Source organism: Dromaius novaehollandiae, chromosome 2 (genome assembly GCF_036370855.1).
Source record: "Dromaius novaehollandiae isolate bDroNov1 chromosome 2, bDroNov1.hap1, whole genome shotgun sequence".
Classification (NCBI taxonomy): Eukaryota; Metazoa; Chordata; class Aves; order Casuariiformes; family Dromaiidae; genus Dromaius; species Dromaius novaehollandiae.
In genome coordinates this window covers 51,682,674-51,705,718 of record NC_088099.1, presented here as the reverse complement: position 1 = coordinate 51,705,718, position 23,045 = coordinate 51,682,674, and the positions used below count along the sequence as shown (strand labels likewise).

General features: G+C 39.8%; 1 long non-coding RNA gene across 2 annotated transcripts in view; it reads right to left on the bottom strand.

Annotated features, from left to right (window-relative positions):
* Positions 1-23,045, bottom strand: part of LOC135327300 (uncharacterized) — a 130,817-nt gene that overhangs the window by 22,583 nt on the left and 85,189 nt on the right. For both annotated transcript variants that reach the window (XR_010387403.1, XR_010387402.1), the window contains one exon: positions 1,479-1,588. This is a non-coding gene — a long non-coding RNA (uncharacterized LOC135327300). The remainder of the gene's footprint in view (positions 1-1,478; positions 1,589-23,045) is intronic.

Genomic DNA, 23,045 nt, shown 5'->3' with positions numbered 1-23,045 from the left:
GCTGTGGATTTGCTAATTAGCTGCCCTTCAATAGCACACTGCTTAATCAGAATGCCAGCCTTAGAAGTCTCTCCGAGCCTCACAGCAAAGATGTTTCAGCAAAAGCTGCCTTTCTTAATTCACCTCGTTAAAAGTATAAATGGAAAAGATAACTAGTTCACCATCTACTCTTTCCTCTCTTATTTACCCCCTTCTGGTCCATGTATTCCCTAAGGAATCATGCTGACTTAATTTAATTGTATATATAAGGGATAAAGAACACAGGTTTCAGTGAGATCTTAGGTGTTGACAAGTACCAGCAGTGGATGAGCTAAGTCTGGGAGCCAAGAAGTCATGAAGAGTTACAGGGTCCATCTGTATCAACAGAGCTCAGCAAACCCTGCTTTACTTACTACTGTTCAGCTCTCCTCTACTGTGAAGGACAGCACTTTGGAAGGAAAACATCAAGTTCTTATACAGAATCAGCAGCAAATAAACCTGAAAGACAACATCAGGTATGACCAGCAAAAAAGCTGACAGGAAAAAACATATTAAAATCTTTCAGCTTCAGGAAGCTGCAAGTTTCCTCATGCTCTGAAAGGGTTATGCTGCCCCACAAACTGTTTGTTTTTCAGTACTGTTACTTCAAAGCCCCACAGCAGAAATCTGAGACAGAGCTACCCTGAAAATGAGAACAAGCTGGGCACTTTCCAGAGTCTGGCACCATGAAATATGTTCCTCTCTTATCTTCTCTACCATAGGAGCTGACAGCTGCTGTGAACTGAGGCACTGCATGGCCCGACAAAGAACCATGCTAGTTATAGTGCAACAAGGCAGGTAATACAATACAATTTTATACTTCTAAAGCCAGCTGTATTACTGCCAGCTCTTTAAGTAGAGTGCAGAAGCTTGCTAATAGGGTGTTCAGAGCTAGGTTTTTTGGAAACGACTCTGCTTTGACTGATGTTGTATACACCAGATTTGCTTTTATGCCATTCTGAATATCTCCCTCAAGTCCAAAAACTTCCATAGATTATCTCTTGCCTTTGGGTGTGAAGCACTATTGTTTGTCCAATTAAAACAGGTAGGGGGAAAAAAAACCAAATCCACAAAGCTGAATAATTACTAGAAAAAGATATCTGAGGATCCCAAAAGGCTTTGGGGAAAGCGGTGGGAAGCAGAAAACTCAAACACCATGCATGATGGTATGAACAGCCCGTGGGAAATAATCCCTTCAGTAAATCAACATTGCCAGTTTTCTGTCATTATACGGTATTTGGCATGACTTCCTGCTCTGAGGGCCTCTGAAACAGAAAACCCTAGATATGAACAGGGATTAGCTGAAATACACTACCAGAAATCTGACATACATTAGGCTATGCTGAGCTCTGGAAAGCTGTAGCTGTTATACCCACACAGCAGGCAAGGCTGAGGCTCCATACTGTGAGGAGAAGGGAAAGGGAAGGAGGAGGCAAGTAAAGAGAGGAAGGTAGCAGTACCATAGTGTTTAATTAGAAGTGGCTTGCAGCATTGCTCCTCCGCAGGGCTTCACCAAGATTTGCAGGCATGTCAGCTTTTAGTAAGCATGTTCCCAGTGCTGTGGGTGAATCTGTGGAGAAGGAAGCCATAAGTTAGCCCTATAGGGAGATCCCATAACAGCAAAGCCCCTTTTTCTCCCTTGCAGGCAGGGTCTGCAAGTTAAAATGCTACTGGTGGTATGCTAGGTGCTAGTAAAGCTTCTAGTTCAAAAAAAGAAGTAAAAGGTTTGGAAAAACTGTCCCACTTAAGAAGGTGTGGTTTCAGCCAGGTATTAGGTCAAAGTCAGCATACTGTTCAAGTTAACATCTAGAGACTTAAAATCATAACACTCTTGTGAGCAGTGTTTGGCTGTTCTCTCCTTTTTAGCCTTCTCTGTGGTGAAACGATGAAACCAGCTAACCCAGCTCTATAACAAGCAGACAGCCTGGTCCTTTCCCTCTCTCAGGATTCCTCAGCAGCCTTCCTGGTGCATTCGGCCCCCTCTACCTCCAGTGATGCTCAAGCTTCTCTCTGCCTCCTGCATCCCCAAACCAGTGCTTCAACAAGCCTGTGTGCTTCAGGAAAAAGAAAAAGAAAAAAGAAAAAAGAAAAAGAAAAAGAAAAAGAAAAAGAAAAAGAAAAAGAAAAAGAGAAAAAGAAAAAAGAAAAAAGAAAAAAGAAAAAAGAAAAAAGAAAAAAGAAAAAAGAAAAAAGAAAAAAGAAAAAAGAAAAAAGAAAAAAGAAAAAGGAAAAAGGAAAAAGGAAAAAGGAAAAAGGAAAAAGGAAAAAGGAAAAAGGAAAAAGGAAAAAGGAAAAAGGAAAAAGGAAAAAGGAAAAAGGAAAAGAAGGTGCAGCTTTCAGCAGGAACCTGTTTTAATGTAAAAATGCAAGGGGGAAGCCTGTTTTGATAGCTGAATATAGGGAAGTGAGGTGTTTCCAGAGACTACCCTGCAAACTCAGGCTCCATACCAAGCTTTATCTTGTTTCTTCCAGGTGTGTTGAAGACATCTGTTTCTCCTGTCTCTCTGCCTGTCCACCACATCACTAACTGGGAACAAGATATGGCACTTCAATAACCATTAATACTTAACCTTATTTAACACTTATTTTTATTTCCTAGTAGCAATCAGTGCATTACAGTTTGGATTCAAAAGGTGGAGACAACCAGTCAAATTCAAGAAAACAACATTCAAACTAATTCCATTAAAGCACTGTATCACTCTAATACATGAAGGAATATTTTAGCCAGAACAGGAAGAAGCAAGAAAATGTCGCCTCCTTATCTCTAATATGACTATAATCTGTCCTGGCTCCAGTCACCCCATTTGTACACCTGAAATGTTTTAGATACAGCCACATTCTGTGAACAGGGCAAAGGCAAAGCTACCCCACTGAGGATGGGGAGTCAATGCATAAACCAGCCATTATCATATCAGCACTACTATCACGACTGGCATATTTCAATATTCCTATCTGATGCAACTACTTCAAACACAATAAGGCACTATTACTCTTCACTACACAGTCTCTCCAGCTGAAAAGGTTATTTTTGTTATGGTCTAGATACCACTTCACTTAGCCCATCCTATCAGAGATGTTTTTTGCAAAAGTGGAGATTATTACCAAGATAATCCCTCTGACAGTCCTTGTAGGGAGCTTCTCTGATCTAGTCCAAAAATAAGATTACCCAGAGGCTTTAATGAACTATACTTAATTGATGTCTGGCATTAACTGCACCCTCATAAGAGAGATTATATCTTGTCCCCAGACACGTATCATTCATATCCTCACATAAATCTAGTGTTTGTTGAGTGGGGCCATTTATATCATCTTACAAAATGTCAGACAGATCAGTACTTGCTCCAGTTTCTAATTTCCTGGTATAATGGATATGTACATCCACTGTTGCCAGGCAGCAGATCTTAGGCTGTAGCCTCAACAACATTATTCTTCCTGATTTCCACATTAATTATTGACAGATTAAAATATATTAATTAAGAATGGCTGGGAACAGCAGACCTCATTGCTGAACACTGGGATTACCTAGTGTAGCAAAAGAAAGCAAATAGTCTTTAAGGAAACCTAAAGAATTGATCAAACCAGAAACATGCAGAGGAACTTCTAGGAGTTAGGAGCATCATTTTCACAGTTACAAGCAAGCCTGAGAACAGGCTTAACTCTAGCAACAGCCATGTCCTGACTATTTTCTATTTGTATTGCTAGCACAGGCTAAAGGCAGCCACTGTGTCTAGAAAGAGCCACAGCCAGAAAAATGCTAGTAAAAGCTTGTAAACTGGCCTGCCGTGTACCGCTCTGCCTGTATTACCCTGTACAGCATAGAACAGCTCCAGTAGCTGAGGAAGCATCAACGTCAGCAGGTTCAGCTTCTCTTGGAGAAATCCCTTTAAAACATTATCCACACCTAGGCCAAAACCTTTCCAAAATTCAAGGCAGACATGGCCCCTCTGAGTTCAGCGTTTCCGAAATGGAACGTAGCTGTTAGGCTTTTGTTCATTATGGGAGACATGTCGTGCTTATGTTTACCTAGTGCACGTTTGTAGCTACGTTATTAAAGAGAAACCTCATTGTCCTCAGGAATCAATACTCTTAAGGTTTTACAACACTGAAGTGCATCAGAAGAAACACCTGAGAAGGGAGACAAACTGCTGTGCTTGGTACCAACAGTCCTTACAGCTAACTGTAGAGCATCCTTTGGGGCTGATGGTAAGATTCACCACGAGGACACAATCTCCACTCTTTGCAGAAAGGGCCTCGTCAAGTATACTTGCTGCTGGTAGTTATGCAACTGTACCTTTGGAAAAAGAGCATTAAAGCTAAGTAACATCAGTTCCAGCATCTGTTACTGATAAATACTTAAAGGGTAACCTGTCCTGAGGACTTTACTCCTTCAGAGTGGAAAAAAAATTATCTTATTTCTCACATTATTTGCTGAATACAAAATGGGCGGGACTGAAAAATTCTCACATTATCAATACTAAAATGAATGGCTATTTTACATCTTGTAAATATATAATGAGCATGAGTAATGCATTTCTTTGCTGATGCTGTTACAAAGAGCTGCCATCCAGCAGTATGAACATGTATTTGCACATACACGTAGATCAAAGGACTCTTGCAACAGTTGGCAATTTTTGCAGTGTCTGCCTATCCCAAAACCTTCTCCTGAGATGGTATCATAACTCATTGCCAAGAAAATTGCTTAGATGTCTTATATTTCCAATAGGTAAGATCAAAAAGAAACATGTTAGAAAAAACAAGCTTTCTCCATCTACCATTCACAGAAACTGCTTCTATATCCACAAGACAGATAAAGCCAAATATCTCAGATATGATCAACTTCTTACACGCACCATCAGCTACCTACCTGTTGTTGAGTGAAATCAGTAAAAAAGCTCCCTCTGATTTTACACACATGAAAAGATGGAGATTGTGTGCTCCCAGCATAAGGCTCTGTCTGCTGATGCTTGTTTTGCCCATCCCCTCTCTATCTAGCTTTTTAACTATTCCCTGATACACAGAGCCAGGTATTGTTGATTTCCAGGCTACATTGCAGGCTCTGATTATTCAGTGAGGTCTCAAGGGGTGGCTTGAGGAATGATTTGTCATATTTTAGCATTTTGAAAAATTCTTAGTAGTCAGCCAAACTTGCCTAGTTTGTCTTGAACATCTTTGAATATCTAGAGGTTGCAGCACAGGCATACATTTTCCTATCTGAGGGCCACAGAGTTAGGCATCTGCTACATAGTTCTGAAATTCTTCAGTTCCCATTCCTATCAATAAGGGTTTGAGGACACAGAATGGCTCAAAAGAGGTTTCTGGCACCTTTCAGGAAGTGATCCTGAAAGGAAAAAAGAAAGAGGCTCTAGTGGCACTAGTTGACTGAATGCCTTTTCTATCTCCCTCTTGAGCAGAACTGCTCTTTTCTCATCTGTCCCCTCTTTCATTTCATTTCAAAAACCATGCAATTTTTCCAGATTAAAGTGTCTTCATCTGCAGCCAAATGAAAACATTTCAATATTCAACATCTTTCAGATTCATATCATTGAAGTCTTCAGAGGCCCCTTCAAAAGCGTGAGGTATCCTTGTCATTAAATGTGACTCTGCTGATGAGTATTGGCATCCAATAGGTTCTTCTCAGGAAAACTGCTATCATACAAGCATAGTATTAGGAAAAAAAAAAAAAAATCGTAGTCAGAAGCTTATCTAGGTGTGAATTAACAGTCCATGCATCCAACTTCCTGTTTATTCTATATGCCCTTGCTGCAAATGTTCCAAAACTCACGCTGTTTCTGTAATTGTGTCGAAAAAGGCCATCAGATTCAGAACACTGTTTCCCATATTTCTGAATTACATTTATAGACTAAGACACTCCAGGGTACAGTGTACAGTTATCTTTCTGTACTTTTAAAACATGGCAGGGGTACCACAGTCCTGGACTAAAGATGCATTAGCAGAGTCGTGCAGTGACAAATTGCGTAACACCTGCTTTTACTAGGCTTAGCTCTAGTCTGCTATTAGTTCCCTTGCTTTCCTGAACACCATATTTTACACAGGAAAGGATAAAATAAAACTTGGTCAATATGGAGTTGTAAACAAATGCCAGTACATTAAGCTGAAACAGCTTTGGAGAACGCTGCTGTCGACATCCAGGAAGGACCGAGAGCCTGAAAAGGCAAAGTTTACGCAAGCAAACTCGGACAGGGGGGAAAAGGGACGAGTCCTACCTCAAGCCACGTCCTCCATCACCCCACGCAACCCCTCTGGGTGCCCACGCCATGCCACCTAACCGCACAGAGAGACTAGCAGTGGCAGCCATCCCCAGCAGGAGCCTGCCAGGACCCCGCGCCCCTCTGCCGCCACACCAGAGGCAGCCGTGGCCACTCGTGCAGGTGTTTTGGTGCGTTTAATGTCAGCAGCTCCTGCGGGAGGGAGGAGGCAGGGACCTGCCTCCATGGGGGGCGGCAGGAGGAGCTGGGCACTGCCCTATGCCCTCATCCCAGTGCCCCCCGGGACCCCGGTGGCCAGATCCCTGCACATGATGCTGCAAAAGAGGGAGGCAGCAGCTTGAGACCCTAGAGAAGACCCCTGACCAGCCATGACAGGGAAAGAGACCAAAAAAAGGCCAGGGCCGATTCCAGCTGTGTGCAACAGCAGTGGTGGAAACGCGTCAAAAATGCAGCCACTGCGTGCCTGGTCTGGCAGACGGGTGAAGCAGAAAACAGAGCTGGGGCTGTCTGGAGAGGGAGGAAAAGCAGACTGGTAGGACAGGGAGAAAACCTCACACCTGCGACTGAAACTCAGAGCCAATAGCTGCTTCTAAGCTTCCCAGGCCAGCAGGGCAGCCGCAAGGCGAGGAAAGGCTGCTCGCGCAACCAGCCGCCATTTCGTGGTCCTTCTGGAGAGTTCTCTGAGGCGCCGCTCTCTGCGGCTCTGTGGAAACACGGGGTAGGGCTTGGCGCGGAAAGATAGCCCCCAAAAAGAGCCAAAGGACCAGAACAGAGATTAGGACCCAGAGAAGGAAGAAGCGGAGAGGCAAGTCTGCATGAAAGGAGGTAGGGAGTAGTTAAAAACAAGAATGGAATTAAAATTTATATAAAAACATCAGAATTGCACAGAAAAGAGAAAAAAAAGAGGCATACAAAGGTAGATGAAAGAGTGGTGAAGCACAAAATTTTAAGTGGGCCTGCAGCCAGTGTGGGTGGCAGTAGCTGACATAAGAGACAGAGGGAAGATCTATGACAAAAACACCTATTTCCAGACCAATGAGGTGAATGGAAAAAAAATCCCAATAAGGCCACAATGTGTGTCCAAATGGTTTTATAGGATTATTACATTTGAAGGTCTAGCAAAACATACCAGAAGGAAATTTGAAAAAAGGGGGGAAGAGCAGTGAGTAAATATTTAAATAACAAGAGGAAGGACAGTAATGATAAGAGAGGATGAGTGAGAAAACAGTCTTTGCTCAAGCACACATCTAGCAGCAGCAGCAGCACCTGAACAGCACATGCTCCGAAGTCCTGGGGCTTTCAGAAGTTTCCCTTAGGTGTTTTTTTGGAACTTACAGCATTAAAAAAAATAAAAAATAAAAAAATAAACACGTCTGGTTTTGTTCGGCACAGAATGTAACCACACAAATGCGACACATGTGGGCACACAGTTCCTCTGATTCCGAGTCAGCGGAAATAAGGTGGTAATATAAGCTTGTGGGGCATACAGTCCAGCCCTAGCAGAAGGCTGGGGCAGATAGATTAAATAACGTACGGAAAACGAGACTGTCACTGCTCTCTGAGACCTGTTTATGCAACATGCTGATTCCCCATGTTATTCAAAAAGCTACTGTCTTAAGCCACTGGCAAATCTTAATTAACTGCTACATCCCTGCCATGGAGCTGAGCATTGCTGCTGTTGCTGTTTCCTTGACAAGACCGAGCTAGGCTGGGTCTCCTCCAGCGATAGTGCTGGCTCCAGCAGATGAGGCACAGGATTCTGTCCGGAGAGCGAAAGCCAATTCCCAGCTCTTACGCAGATTCCTCATATGGCAATGTGCATGCTTGCCAAGCACTTAATCATCCCTTTTCCCCAACTATAAATCCCAGATAGCTGTGCTTACAAACCTGCTGTAACTATCAGAAGAGCTGAGAGACAAAGGTGCCAAAATCAGAACGTATTACAGATCTGAAAACAGAGAGCAAAGACATCTGTCTCCCCACTGTGCTGAGTCTAAGGGGCTCCTCTGCCTCTGTATAGAACATTTTGGAAGGTGTGCTGCTGTTTTCAGTAAGGCTATTGCACAAGGAGGAAGAAATAGCATTGTGTTCGTGGTCTGGAACCCAAAGAACTCAGTTTTAGCTCCAAGTCTGCTACAGATTTCTTACGGGCTTTGACCTAACCATTTAATCTTTCTGCACTTCAGTTATCTCATTAGCAGAATCACTACTAAAAGATAACCCCTGTAATTCACATGGGTGTTGTAGGTACATTTAAGTTACTGAAGAGCTCTGATACTAAGATGATTTAGGCTCTAAAAGTACATAAGTGTATTAGGAATTCTATAGCTTGCTGATTCCTATTTCATAACACCCACTAAAACTGGCATATGGACTTCTTAATCCGCAGATAAATTCATTTAAATCCCCAAATCTAGTCAATGGCACTGGTTTTCTTCGAGATCAACACAAATGAAAATGTATCTGTCCCAAGCCATCTGAATGGTACTGGGTTAAGACAAGCCAGAAAAAGGGGGAAATGAAATAAAAATAATGAATAAATAAAAACACTTAATTTTAATCAGTCATAATTCACAAACGTTTTAGCTGGTGTACATAAATTTTTCACAAGTCAATCCTTGAATAAATTCACACATGCAAAATGTCAGTCATGTCATTTAGTTTTGTAATTCAGAGGCCAGGGAATTGAAACTGTGCTTTAAAAGAATAAAGTTAATTTCAAACTCAACTATGAAAGGAAGAAATCTCTTTTAATGAGTAAACTAAGCATGTATCTTTTTACTTTAGCAGATCACAGTTTAACAAAGACAGCAAAGGATTTTGAAGAATGCATACACTAGAACAAAGGGGATATAAATTATGATGACAAGAACATAACTAATAAAAACACTGAACTAAGAAAACTGCATCATGTTAGATATGAAGTGTCCTGTCATAGATCAAACTTCAGCCTGAATACAGTGAACTTAGTGAAACAGTGAACATACTGAAATAAGTATATCACTCTTGTAGTATGACTAATGCAATCATCTTGTTCATGTGACCCGACAAGTGCTTTCTGTATGTGAGATTTAAGGTGAGAATTTAATAACATCATTGAGCTAGAGCTAATGTCATCTAGCACTTTAAATCTCACATATGGAAAGTTATCAGCAGATAAAAACCTTCTGTTGAGTTCAGTTAGTGATTCAGAGAGGTAAATTTGCTGAAATGGCATGACTGAAACGAAAGGTAGTGTTAACATTTGTTCTTTCTCAATAAAGAATGAATTTAGTAGCTCAGAAAGGCTGGTGCTTAGAGCCCTAGATAAAGCCAAGCATACCCTAGGCAGATGCTATTTCAAACTTACTCTTTTACCTCCACATTTCATTTCAAACCTGATCAGGAGAGAAAATAATAAAAGAAAAAAAAACTCCGCTAGTTTACCATTGAGTCTCTTTTAACTAGATGATCAACTAATGCCCTTCTAGTTGTCTGTGGCACTTTGATGCAGACAAATATCCATGTGATAATGGTAGAAAACAATAAAGCATACTTCATCTGGAAGCCTAAACAAGGCTTAAACTTTGAAGAATGAAAGAATGGGCCTCTTATCTCCTAAACAATTATTTCTATCCTGAAGAGCCATAACAGTCTTCCTGCAACCTGCATTTGGTGGGAAAGTTTCATGAACTATAAGATGAAAGAAATCAGCTTTTTAAAAGGAAGAAAAAACACCATTAGTATTTCAAAAATTAGTGAGGAACTTTTGAAATGGATGATTGAGTTGCCTTGCCAGGAGACATTTAGGCCTATATATAGTGCCGGTAGCAGCAGCAAACAACAAAAATGGAGCCCATGGCAGTGTTAGCAATTGAGGGCACAGTTAGGTTGGCAACTTAAAACGAGCAGGACTTGACAGTAGTTAGATAAGACAATAATAAATAGACTGGGGGGGTTTCAGAAAGCTTTTAATCATAATAATACCTTTGAATATCTTTCTAGAAGTTTTTAAAGGAGCTCCACTTTGAATTCTTACAGCCAGCTTCCTATAACACAGCTTAATAGAAAGAATCATTAAAATAGATAATGGGATAAAATTCAGTGCAAATTTTGATTCTATTAATGCAATGCTTTTCTTTGATACCTAGTTTTCTAGATAAAAGAAATGCAGGACCTTCATCCAGCTGGGCGTGCATTTGATGAAATGCCACATCGGAAAGTATTTTTTAAACAGATTAGTGCAAGGAATGAAGTGGTCTGAGCTGAAAAAGGAAGTTCTTGGGTGAGAGAGAGGTGACTGCTGCTGTGCCTTAAGAATCAGTGGAAACCATTCATGTTTCATATTTTCATATAATAACTTTAGTTAAAAACAGAGGACTGAGCTATGACATTTGCTGAGGGATGTCATCAGAAAAGATGAGTATCAGGATATTGTGTGGGAAGAATCTGAGATGTTCGAGAACAGGAATAGTAGAAATGGAATCAAATTCCATAGTACAAAAGTGGCATCATCTTGCACGTAGAGACTAGTAGAAAGTTTTTTTCTATAAGCTGAGAACTCATTAGTTGGAGATGACAGAAGAGGAAAAAGGCCTGAGGGCATTCATTGAGCATGGGATGACTCTGAGCCATAATGGAAAATGTAAATACAGTCCTCAGTTGTTACAAGATAAAATGTTTCTTGTAGAAAGAGGGAAGTATTAGTACCACTGTATAGCTCACTGGTGAGAAGGCATCTGTAATACAGTTCAGGGCAGTCATATTAAAAAAAAAAAAAAAAAAAATATTTAAATCTAGAGCAGGTGATTAGGATAATCAAAGAAATAGAGAGATTCATCTTCCAAAAGGAGACTAAACGAAGCAAAACAAAGGCTTAGAGGAGATATGAATGCCATCCATAAACACAGCAGGGAATAAATGCCAACTAGGGAAAATAATCACGCGCTAAAGGACAGTGTGGGCACCAATAAGCATCAATTTGCCATGATCAGATATAAAGATGGAAATCAGAAGGGGAGAGAGGCAGAAAAAACATCTTACAGGAAAGTAGTAACAAGAACCCAAACAGGAACAAGAAGTCCTACTAATTTTAAGGTGCAGTGTGATTCCTTTCCTGAAATGATTATATGACATAAGTGCTTGCAAAACAGTGTACCTGACTCTGCCCCAGGGCTATCTTCCAGTCCCATTTCTCTGTGTATTGCAATTAAAAAAAACCCTCCCCACCCCCATTTGCACTCCAACTCAAATACTGGTATTTGGGCTTTACTGATTATCTGACATCTATGGACGTTTAAGAGTTGAAAAGGGTTTTGCTTTTCATTCACATACAGCTTTTTCAGTCCCTCTGTCTGCATCACCAGTTGAATTATAAATACTAGTACTAGTATGAAGCTACCTGATAAAGTAATGTTGTAAATCAAACAGTCAGAAGGATTCAATCCAGCTAGAATATACTCAATACCAGAAAATAAAAGACCATAGCAGGAATGGATGTACTTTGGCTTTTAGAGGCGGGAGGAAAAAAAAAAAAAAAAAAAAAAACTTGCTACAATAACCTATTAGTCCATTCACAAAGGAGCAATATATTATCTGCTTCTATCAATATTACAAAGATACATCTGACATCATCTTATGTGATGCTCCACATACTGAATCTTCTGGTGTATTAATATTAATCAAAGTGGATAATGGCTAAGGAACTGCTTATGAATGACTTGGAAGATTGCGAGAGGAGTTTTATGTTTTAGAAAACCCTTTGAAGCGGAGGGATTCAGTCTAATATTATTATTGCATATAGTGACTACGTAGTTTTCTTACCCAGCACTACTGATTTTTTTTATTTTTTTTTTCCTCTAACTTATGGCCCAAAAGGCATTTGATATTATGAATCACACTGGGAGTAATTGCTTTAACTTTCTTTTATGTTTCAAAAGCAAGAAAAAATTTCACACATTTTTCAGTGCCTTTCAGCACCAAGAATATTCTAACTTACAGCAGTGCCAAGTGAGATGCTGGTTATAATCTGACTGGCCATCTTTATCATAAGTACTTAACAAAACTTTATCCTTTCTTCTAGAACACAGAACTTGCTTTGATCTCGAACTCATGAGTTCTCAGATGCGTAATGAAACACACATAAGTGAAACATGGATTCTCAGTAGCTGATCATATTTTGGAAGTAATAACTAACAGAATGGGAATGGAACAAAAAAAACTTTATTTAAAAAAATATGTAAAATTCAATGCTCTTGGATTTGCATAAAAACACACAACAAAAGATTGCAGTGGAAGAGGAAATCTGAGGTGAGAGACAAAAGATTTTTCTTCAGGAGAAGCAGTACTAAAGCTGGCAGAGTTACACTAGCACAGAAATCAAGCAGGAGGAGAATCCAGCCCAAAACTTTCAATTCCAATAAACTGTATGCAGCCAGGACCTCAGCAAGATCACCACTGACTTCTCAAAAACAACTGGAAAAGAGGAAACCTGTAGTAGCACAGCAATTTGTTCTAAGGGCTCAGTAGTTAGGCTCTAGGCAACAACACTACCAGATATAGGGTAAGTGAATTGGAAATGAGATCACTATCCTTTCTCCCCCTTCAGATTCTTGCCAACAGCTATGGGAATACAAAAGAACTGGAAAATTCTGAAGTATACCTGACTGTTTACTGCAGATGTATGTCTGATTCACCAGGCTATCATGTTTGCAGTTTTCTGATATATTCTGTCCATTCTGACTCCGGGCATTTTCATATTATGCTTTCTTTGCTTTACTCCTTTTGCTGTGCACTGCAGAGCTGCTGCTATTTACAAGCTTTGATTTAACATTTTACTACCTACATTCTACTACAATTTTCTACACATTTTGTTATATGGCATTGCATAATTTCACAGGCCTTCTTTTCTTAGTATTCTTTTCCCCCACATTTATTAGCCTTTTCCTAGACCAATGATGACTAAGGTTAAACACTCATCATTCTTATACTGCTGATTATATCTCATCAGCATCGCTACATCCATTGTGTGTAGTTTTGATTCCACTTTGTTTTAAACCTGGTTAAATTTTCACTCCTGGTTCATTATGATACTGTCCAGTTAGTTGGGGTTTTTTTTCTATACAGACATCACTGGACTCAATAACCAGAGTGTTCATCAGGAATAGGATATACAGAACCTCGAGGCCAAAAAGAAGTGTTCAATTTGCCCTCTCAGAGAGATGTAAACAAGAAATTGTATCAAGAAGCAGTGAGGATGGTATTTTAAGGGACTATGTGAAATCCTCACTTCAGGCTACAGTTCTGCAGGTATAAAATATTTGCTTTGTGCTTTCTTTTCAGTTTGAATCTCCCACTTAGATGCAGAAGGGCAGATTCCCAGGTTCATCCAGAATTTCAGCTAAGTCGCAAGGACTCCAAGTAAGCAGAGGTTTCTACCAGCCACATCTCCTTGAAGAAGGCTTAGCGGCCTGTTTTTAAAGCTAAACCTGACAAGCATAGGCTACTGTACACCTATAGCGACTACAACCATGGGGAATCATCTTCTAACATTATTCAAAGGGCGGCCCATCCCTCAAGGAGGAACAGTGCAAAAACCCCCTGGTGTGACACAGATATTCTAGAAGAAACTGTGTGAGAAGGAATAATAGCATCTACTGCCAGATTGCTGGAGTACTAAAAGAGAACTTCTCTGAAGGGCAGTTAGTTGAAACCCTTCTCTTACCACACCAAAAAGATGAAGCCAAGATAGATTCTTCCCTTACAGCAGTTCCAGTTTAGGCCCCAAACCCTGGTTCTTCCTGAGGAATACTCTGGTCACCATAAAGCAGTCTTTGCCTTTCCTCAGCCTGCCTTCTTCTCTGTGCATATGTTATGCACCAGTCTGAACGGAGCAGCCCAAGAGATACAGAACAAAGAGGGGAGACCAATAATGGAGAAATAAACCCTATTTATCAAGTGCATTTGCTGGTATATTTGATAGCATATTCCTTTTTGAAAGTAAAAATACACATTCTGTGAATGTAGCTTCCTAGCAGTTGGCATTTCTTTCAGGTGGTCAACCCATGCAGAAAGCAGATATTTAAGTCTTTAACCACCTTTGTGTGGAAATATACTGAACCCTTAATCAATTCAATTTTTAACAGCTGTTTGATTTCCCAACAAGAGTGATTTCATAGGCCAGTTTTTTTACTTTCTCTAGTCACTACTGAATCATTTAATATAAGATCTTTAACATATTCAGTGTTTTCAGCCATGTATGTAAAACAACTCTAAAAGAAGGTTCATTTCACAAATGCAATCCTGTAATGTAGTGCAGTTCTGATCCAGAAAAGCATGCATGAATATCCTTCACTTTGAGGACACTTCCCTCAATTGAGTACTGCTCTTTTAAAAAGGGGGATAATTAACATGCTATAGTTGAGTGCATTCTTAAGTTCTTTGCTAAATCAGGTGCTCTATTCAGGTGCACTTGGACAGGATCCAAATTCTTGGAACTACTAGACTGGAAGTGCATCAGAGAGTTAAAAACTCCTTTTCTGTGAATTGTAGCAGAAGCTTCTGATTCAGTTTCAAAGCCTGTGTAATCATCGCAGCTACTTAATGATCTTCTCAACGGAACTCATATTTTAAAGATGCTTTCTCATTTGTGAGAGACCCAGAATTGGAAATTAAACTTGTGTTATTTATTCTTTCCAGTGATCTTTTCATATAATCTTGACACAGATTTTTGTAAGCTCTTCTAATTAGACCAGAAGCATTTAGAGCCATGCGATGTGTTGTTATGCTCCTGCAGTAGGTGTTGAAAGAAATGGCTATGCAGGCTGAAATGATACGTAGCTATTGCTCTCTTAAACAAAAAGGATGGTTTCGGTGAGGTCTTAAACTAGAAATCAGGTTTTGTATCTGCTTTTATAACACAGCAAAATGAGCAGTCATAAGGCAAGCTCATGACAGGTTAGAAATGAGAAATTTTAAGGGCTATTAAACTTTCTAAAAATGTTCCCAGTGTATGAGCATAAACTTACTTAGTGCCTCTATTTCTGTAATTTTGATATAGTGGGAGCATTCACAATTTTCAGTGCTTTACTCAGTGAACTCTGAGCAGTTCAGTATTGTGGGTAGAACCCCCTGACACAAAAGTCTCACACAAAAACAAGGAGGGATGTCACAGCATCTACACAACTTAGCAGGCTTTCAGCTTGTATTGCACATATTGCAATATTATTTTGTAGAGTCTTGTTTTGCTTTAAGCTTCTTTGTTGTTTGTTTGTGGTGGTTATTCTTTTCTTAAGAAGGGGCTGTCTGTTCTTAAGTGAATTAAAAAAAAAGATGTTGGAAGAGAGGCAAAATAACTTCTTTTCCCATCTACAGGTAAAATCAGAGCAGTCTGAAGCAGTGTTAATTTGCTCAACGCACCACACAAGCACATATAGCCAGGAGAAGAAATAAAGTGCGAAAGTTCAGAGTTATTGATAGACAGTCTATTCAAATCCAGCACAACTCATGGAAATGAGTATGGCCAGGTCGTATTTTGCGCTTGCAGACAAGTCTGGTTTTGCACCATAAAATGAGTATATGAATCCAAAGGAAAGGAATGAGTCCATGCCAAATGTTAAGAAGATAGGAAATATCTATACTGAGGAGTAAGAGACACATTCTAATCATCAGAGCTTTGAACTGACTTTTGGGCAGGACCTGCATCCATAACTTATGCCCAGAATGGCACATATAATTGCTGTTGACAGTATAAAACTTATTCTAGATTTATACTAGGGTTACTGAGAGCAGAGGCCGGTCTTCTAATGCGAAATAGGTCCCCTGAGAGACATTGCAGGGTAGCACGGAATGACAGTTTGCATCATAAGAGCTGCAATGACACTGACATCAGTAAGTGCCCTATCAGCATTCTGAGAGAAAAGTAGGCAGGAAGCATTCAGATTTTGATTTAATGTCTTAAATACTTGGCACCAGAGAAAAAAGTTGAAGTCCAGGCATCAAGGAAACCATATGGCTCTTTCCGTCCCCCCTACCAAGTCCTGCCCCACCATCACTACCCAATACCCAGGTTTGACCAACACCTTATACAAGGAACACTGATGCAAATCGTATCTATTAAAGCACACTAAGATGCTCCAGGCTTCTTGGAAGGAAACTTGGAGAAGTTTCTCAGTCACGCATCTCTATAGAGGATGCAAAATGTGGAACCAATTTGACAGTCTTCTTGAGTTCAAACAAGGATGTGAATGAGTAGGAAGAATTATCTGTGCCCTTATAAGCAATAAGTCATCTTCTGCTTTATTTCAACACAGAATTTGGCTCTAATATACACCTCCACAGTAGCACAAAGGAGCCATAAAGTTACTTTGGCTGACAAGCCAGAGATTCCCCTTGCACAGGGAATTCACACACAGTGAAGCTGGAAACACCATCTCTGTATCATTCTTCCTCCCTGAGGAGGTGATTCAGGCAAATGTCATCAACAGCTATTGACTGTGATTCTCCAGCTGCTAGAACAGCTGCTTAGGGCCAATGTTGACCTGGAAAAAATTAGAATAATCTTAAGGCTGCTTTGAATTGTTCCAAGAGCTGATACAGCTGGCTTAACTTTCCACAGGAGATCATGCCTGCCTCTCTCAGACCCACAGTCAGGATTTCTTTCTTCACAACTCAAATCCTTCCTCACATAGGAAGGAAACCATAGATGCAGGTTATCATCTCCAGAAGACAGATCTACAAGGCTGCTGAATATGTCACGGAATTGGTGAGCAGAAAGGAAGAAGATTACCCAGGTGCTGCTACCAGCATATTTCTTGTTTCATGAACAGATCTTTAGTAAGTGACTGACAGTGCTTCAGGCACTTTAAGCAACTGCTGCCCTCATTTAGTGCTGAGTCTGCCCAAATTGTTTGCTTCTGCCAATCAAGCCTCAAGTTTGCCTTCCAAAGTTTGTCTTGGAGTAAAACCCATCATTTTGCCACACTGATTCAGAAAGCCAGCAGACAGAGCTCTCCTGATCAGCAGGAGGAGAACAAGATATTTCCTGGAATGAAGCTCTTCCTTAAAGAACTTACCGTACCAAGGAAGCACAGCATAGTTGTTATAGCATGTAATTAGATAAAATACGTGTGACTGAATTATTAACTTCCTTAGCTTTTAATTTGTAATATATACTGATTCATCACAGACATGTTGAAAGATTTGATCAGTGAATATACCTGAAGCACTAGAAGATGTTGAAAAGCTGAATACTTGGTTCTGTGGAGGCAGCCATTTTAGTAAACACTTAAAACTGAACCAAGGAGCAGCTACATTTTGAGCTAAAATAATAAAATGCACTTAGGTAGGACTTTAACAAACTTTCCTCTCGTGAACCTAGAATAAGTTAGCTGAGATCACATGTAACAGTAAGTTGCACTTTATTACTGAACAATACTGCTATTTGTCTTACGTTTTTAAAATAGTCTGAGAAGTGGATCTGGCTATCAATAAACAAAATATATGAATATTCGGTCCCAGGATTCTTTCCCTAGAGAAAATAATTTCCAGCTTCTACTCAAAACTTTCAATTATTTGTTAAAAAAATGAAAGAGGAGAGAGAAATTCCTCAGAAAAAGACAAAACATACATGTGTGACCAAAAAAGCACATTCAGCAGACAGAGCCATTCACTTGGTAGTATATGATAATCATGGGCAGAAACACGACCTTTCTATTTTCCTTTTATACAAGTCCAATTTCATTTAATAAGCCATTTAAGGATAACTTTAAAAAATTGACACAAACCGCAGAATCATAGAAACGTTGCAGTAGGAAGGGACCTCTGGAGATTTTTGAGTCCAATCCCCCTGCTCAAGCAGGGTCACCCTGAGAAGGCTGCCTAGGACTGTGTCCAGTTGGGTTTTGACTATGTCCTAGGATGGAGATGCTACAACCTCTCTGGGCAACCTGGTGCAGTGCTCAGTCACCCTCACAGTGAAAAAGGTTTTTTCTTATGCTCAGACGGACCTTTCTGTGTTTCAGCCTGTGCCCAGTGCCTCTTGTCCTGTCACTGGGCACCACTGAGAAGAGTCTGGTTCTGGTGTCTTTACTCCCTCCCTTCAGGTATTTATACCCATTGATAAGATCCCCCCTGAGCCTTCTCTCTTGCAGCCTAAACAAATCCAGCTCTCTCAGCCTCTCCTCATATGACTGGTGCTCTAGTGCCTTAATTACCTTCATGGCCCTTCTCTGGACACACGCTAGTAGCTCTATGTCTCTCTTGTACTGGGGAGCCCAGCACTGGACCCAGCACTCCAGATGTGGCCTCACCAGTGCTGAATAGATGGGAACGAGTCTACATTTGTCAAGTCCTCAGTAAGCACATTTAAGCAAGCACATTAATCTTTGCCCCATGATCTAAAAGAGTCTTGATACATACAAATACCAAATCTGCAACACCTTAGTTCTTGCATGCACTGATGTTTACAGGACAGTTCCCATGAAAATGCCATCCCAACAGAGCCTTTAAAGGAACAACCCAGCAGGAGCAAAGGCTGCAGATGGAGGAGGCATAGATGCAGTAAACAGCAGCCACGTGCAAAATGGCATCTTGAAAACACTTCCTGCTTTCCTCTTTAGGAGTCAGCAAGCACAATGGCTAAAAACAATCCCTCTGGCCCTCCTTTAAACATCTTCATCCTAGGCCAGTCACAAAGGACTTTGATTAGAAGCTGTATTATGATTATAACCACAACAGCATATCCACCTGGAAGAAGTTAGTGAGAAGATTCATATTTCCATTTTAAGACACCAATTTAATAGAGCATTTTAAGCCGCACTATGTATTTATCATTCTTTTGAAGGAATAGTGAGCTTAATTATGCATTACAGGAGTGGGAACCCAACTGATAATACAGCCCTCTGTGCTATGTGCTACATAAATATGCATATACACTGGCCTCAGAGAACTTGCAACCCAGACAGAACAAAATAAAATAGTGTTATGGAGGCTGGAGAGTTTAGCTGTGTCTAACCAAAGAGTTTAACATAAGGCTCAGACTCTCCAGAGTGCCTGAACTGGACAGTTTCCAAAAAGAAGATAGAAGAGGGACCACAAGGAAGAGAGACCTATACACGAGACGTTCACAGCTGCAGAAGCAGTGCAAAGTGCTAATGGTTATGGAGAAAGAACAGAACACCTTTTCATCATAAGCATAATGAACCAGCACATTTATGATGGAATTCCTGAAAATGCTAAGCAAAAACAGGAGCAGTAAACAATGCCAGGAGCCTGGGGACAAGGTAACAAAAATGAAACATGACTACCATGAGGCTATGACTCAGATAACAGCACAGGAAACAATATAAAACAGATAACCTTATACACAGAACAACAAATATAGGAAAAGCTGCACCTTACAGTCACAACATAGTTTTGAGGGGGAGAACTGATGAAGTCACTTAGGTGTGGAAAATCCTTTCCTATTTTGTGGCTTTGCATGGCATTCTGCATGCCCTTCAGGGTAAGAACTGATTGTAAGCATTGGAAAATCATTTGACCTGTGGAAGGACTTAATATGAGATAAGCTGTACGGCATGGAAACACATCTAGCATGCTTGGAAAGGAGCAGGCGCTTGAGGGCTTTATAGCATGCTTATATAAACTCAGCCATTAAGACAAAGGTCATCATATCTTTTGGACTGTAAGACTTCTCAAGGTAATATGTCATTTACTAAAACAGTAAATATACAATGGGGCATAACAAAGTCCTGGCTTTAACTGGCTTCAAAATACTACTGCAACCTGAATGCTAGCCAATTGCACACAAGCCTTCAGCAGAGCCAGGAGGTGGGCCTTGACCTCTGCATAGGTAATCCAGTGCCTGGGCCCTCTTTAAAAATAAAAATTCTTTAAGCAAGCAAAATTCTGTGGAAGAGAAATAGCTTTAGAGGTAGGGGGGAAGGGCCTGAAGTGGCTATTAAATAAAAAAGGTTTGCATCCTATAGAAATATCATAGGTTTCTGAAGCAGTCAATATGGACTAGAGAAAATGGACTGCAAATAAGTCAGAAAACGCTTGACTTCAAAATCTATGTCACTGATAAATGGGAATTAAGGTCTAATTTTCACATTGACATGTTTCAAAAATTAAAAAAACCTCTGCAACTGTCACAGTGTCAAAACAAATATCTGCATATTTTAGCAGATGTAAGATATTGTAGAGGCATATATGTACTTGCAACTTTAAACAGAAATTTTCTAAAACTAGAGGTATAATCTGTTGCCCTAATTGGAGCAAAAAATGCTGATTTCATCTTTCTGTTTTTCCATATGCAGAAGCTGACTTCTGAGTACAAATAAAAGAATCAGTAACATCTTTAGATAGATCCAGGCCCATCTCTGAGTGCCATTTTTTTTCTTTTCCTAATACTGTTATTTGTAAACCTGAAGAGAGTGTTGTATAAATTATTATATTTATATTGCAGTTAGTAGTAATAATAGTATCCTTCACTGAGAATACATAATGCCTCACTCCTAAAGATCCAGACTTACGGCCTGCTTTTCTGTAAACAAGTATTTGTGGAAAGAACCTGTTACCAACATTTATTTAAATACTCCATTGAAACTATGACCTCTACCCCATGTAATCACAGCCTCAAGACAAATGCAGAAGTGAAAAAAGTGTTTTAGGCCAGAGACAAGATTCTTTAATACAGAATCCATGTGGAAAATGTTACAGAAGTTACATGCATAATATGACAACACCAGATTTCTTTTTAGGCATCCTCACAGAGACCGATATTCTAGAGAGACTTAAATGTCAAGAGACTGCATGCCCTGCAGACTTTTCAAGAAGGTGCCTTTGTTCACCGTCAAATGACCAAGGACTATAGGATTAGACCCTGCAGTTAATGTTCAAGCTGCCACCTTTACCACGTTGGCTGGACTGCACATAAGTGCAAGAGCAGCAGCCAGCAATGGTGGGTTTTGTAACCAAAAAGGTCAACATCTCTTACCTGGTGCAAATTGTGAAGGAATTTGAGGCAAATCAAAGTATATTACCCTTTTGTCCATCACACAGATAATCAGTTTTTTTCATTGTTTATTCAGTTATCTCTTCTTGCACAGGTAATGCAATCTACTGGTTTAGCCAAGAAGTCAAAGAGACTCCAAATTCCAGATAGTTCCTCTGCCAATACAAAGGGCCATGGCTCCATTGAAGTCCTTGAAGCTAAGCCACATTTAACTCTGTTCAAACTCTAGCCTGATGTGTGTGCTAAACACATAAAGCTGTTTCTCAAATAACAATTTACAGCGAAAGGGTCAGTACCATGTCCTGTGTCTGCTGTGAAAGCAACAATGAAAAGTAATGCACATGAGGGAAAAAAAGATTGCTAACTTTAAAGACCTGGTGATGGGCTCTGAACTAGCTATTACCACTCCAGAAAGAGATCTTGGAGTTATAACAGATAACACTATGAACATGTCAGCTCAGTGCTTAGTAGCTGTCAAAAAAGCAACTGGAATGTTAGGAATTATTAGGAAAGAAATAGAGAACAAAACTGAAAACCATCATTATGCCCACATCTTGATTACTGTGTTCAATTGTACTTCCCTCATCTCAGAAAGGATATAAGTTGAACTGGAAAAAACAGCTAGAAACATGATAGAGATGATCAAAGGTTTGGCACAGCTTCCATACGAGGAACAACTAATGCATTGCAACTCCTCAATCTGAAAAACAGACAATGGAGATGTAGAATAAGAGAGGTCTATAAAGTCATGAAGGTCATAAGAGGAACAGGAAACAATTGTTCATTTTCTTTTCTAATACAAGAACTAGTAGGCATCAAATGAAATTGTCAGAATGTATCTTCTATACAAAAAAATGAATGCAGAGTTTGACCGTAGAAGTTATTACCAAACTGTGGCATTATTTAGGATGCTAAAAATTCACATAATCACAAAAACTAGTTAGAAAACTCATGAAGGGGGGAAAGAAATGCAAAGGCTATGAAACATGAAGGCAGCATACGAGGCTGAGGATGTCCCTGAACCTCAAACCACTGGAGGCTGGGAGAGTATGCCTCCAAAGTATACCAGGAAAGTATGACTAAATGCTAGCCCCGTGCTTATGTATTTGACAGAATAAAAACTGTCAGATATAAGATAGTGGGCCACATATTCCCTTGGTCTGAGCTAAAACAGCCATCTCTATGTTCTGTTCAATCTGTTTCAATAAGAGACCACAAAAGGGAAGTAGGGATTTCTTGCAAAGCAAAGGGTTCTTGAGACAGGAGGGTGCTTAACTGCATGCTTCATTTTAAGCTTATGCTTAGTTCTTGTTAAATTTGATAGAACTAAGGCACATGCATAAAACTTTTCTTAAACTGAGCTTTTTCTAGGATTGACCATCTTGTTATTACAGTTCATATCAATGTCTGCACAACAATTCTCTTCACCTCTTGTTATCATTTTCCCAGGTTGAAGCAAAATCTGCAAACTGCTGCAACAATTCATTAAGGGCAGACTAAGTACACACTTGTGATTTAATTACATCAAAGCTGTGGTCAAAGTTGACCGTTACTACTACATAGTAGTTTGTCAGACAAAGATTTTTTATCACCTACGAAGATTAAAATAGCTTTATCCGCAGTTCTTAATATTCACTGGTAATATATATGTTTTGTTTTGCTATCACACGTTATTTGAGCAGTATGGAAGGGAAAATGTAAATATCCCAAGAGAATATCTTTAAAAAATAAATTACTCATAAGTAAGTATCAATGAGTTTTAGGTATATTTCTATTTCTAAAGTTGACTGATTATTTTCCATTCGGAA